The following is a 1,672-nucleotide window of genomic DNA, read 5'->3' on the forward strand; positions in this document are numbered from 1 at the left end:
TGCACATCCAGAAGCCAAGCCCTTTCCATTTGACACCTCATTTTTGAAAATCGGGAGAACTGTGTAAATATAATAATTTTAAACGTAGGTGGAAACCCATTAAAAAAATATATCCACAATGCACATCCAGAGGCCAAGCCTTTTCATTTGACGCCTCATTTTTGAAAATCGGGAGAACGGTGTAAATATCACAATTTTAAACGCAGGTGGAAACCCCATTAAAAAATATATCCTCAATGCCCATCCAGAGGCCAAGCTCTTTCATTTGACACCTCATTTTTGAAAAATAAAAAAATATATCTTTACTGCACATCCAGAGGCCAAGCCCTTTCATTTGACACCTCATTTTTGAAAATCGGGAGAACGGTGTAAATATCATAATTTTAAACGCAGGTGGCAACCCCATTAAAAAAAATTATATCCTCAATGCCCATCCAGAGGCCAAGCCCTTTCATTTGACGCCTCATTTTTGAAAATCGGGAGAACGGTGTAAATATCATAATTTTAAACGCAGGTGGCAACCCCATTAAAAAAAATTATATCCTCAATGCCCATCCAGAGGCCAAGCCCTTTCATTTGACGCCTCATTTTTGAAAATCGGGAGAACGGTGTAAATATCATAATTTTAAACGCAGGTGGCAACCCCATTAAAAAAAATTATATCCTCAATGCCCATCCAGAGGCCAAGCCCTTTCATTTGACGCCTCATTTTTGAAAATCGGGAGAACGGTGTAAATATCACAATTTTAAAGGGAGGTGGAAACCCTATTAAAAAAATATATCCTTACTGCATATCCAAAGGCCAAGCCCTTTCATTTGACACCTCATCTTTGAAAATCGGGAGAACAGTGTAAATATTATAATTTTGAACGCACATCTAATAATAATTTTAAACGCAGGTGGCAACCCTATTAAAAAAATATATCCTTACTGCACATCCAACTTCGCTGTATGCAAAAATAGAGAGCAATTCGTTTAAAATACGTTCCATTTGATGCAAATGTATGCCTGTATACATAATTGGAATGTTTCAGTAAAATAAAGCCAGAGAAAGCAAAACTCACGGGCTTTATTTCCTTTTTTATGAAATAAATCTAGCGGGCGTTATATCCTTTTCTTTGGGAAATAAAGCTCACGGCTATTATTGCTCTTTCGCAAAGGAAATTTAGTCCGCGGGCTTTATTGCCTTTTATTGGTGGGCGCAATCAGAGAACTTAGATAGATAGAGAAGGTGCAAACTGAAAGTGGAAACTATTCGCGGACGAAAAATTAACAGCGTTAAAAAAGTTCAAGTCGGAATGTAGAAATTCTGTTGAATTTAATGTTGATAATATAATACAATGTTGAGCAATATGAAATGTGATGTTCTTTGCGAGCAACTAAACGAAAATATGGTAAATCATCACACAATTTTCATTAGTTTGTAATTTTTGTTAAATTTTTTATCTTGTTCTCCTTTTATGAAGATGCAAATACAATTTAAAATAATGATAGTTTGGCATAAAGTTTACACACATATGTACATGCATACATATACTGGCAATCAAAAGTGAGTGCATGGTGTTTTTNGATGCAAATACAATTTAAAATAATGCTAGTTTAGCATAAAGTTTACACACATATGTACATGCATACATAGACTGGCAATCAAAAGTGAGTGCATGGTGTTTTT

The 1,672-nt window shown here is 35.2% G+C and overlaps 1 long non-coding RNA gene across 1 annotated transcript in view; it reads left to right on the plus strand.

Moving 5' to 3' along the window:
- The first annotated feature begins 1,168 nt into the window (after positions 1 to 1,168).
- The window catches only part of LOC108358721 (uncharacterized), an 18,576-nt gene continuing 18,072 nt past the window's right edge, over positions 1,169 to 1,672 (plus strand). The window contains exon 1 of the long non-coding RNA XR_001846822.1: positions 1,169 to 1,231. This is a non-coding gene — a long non-coding RNA (uncharacterized LOC108358721). The remainder of the gene's footprint in view (positions 1,232 to 1,672) is intronic.

Source organism: Rhagoletis zephyria, unplaced genomic scaffold, assembly GCF_001687245.7.
Source record: "Rhagoletis zephyria isolate East Lansing unplaced genomic scaffold, Rhagoletis_zephyria_1.1 Rzeph_scaffold_00288, whole genome shotgun sequence".
NCBI lineage: Eukaryota > Metazoa > Arthropoda > Insecta > Diptera > Tephritidae > Rhagoletis > Rhagoletis zephyria.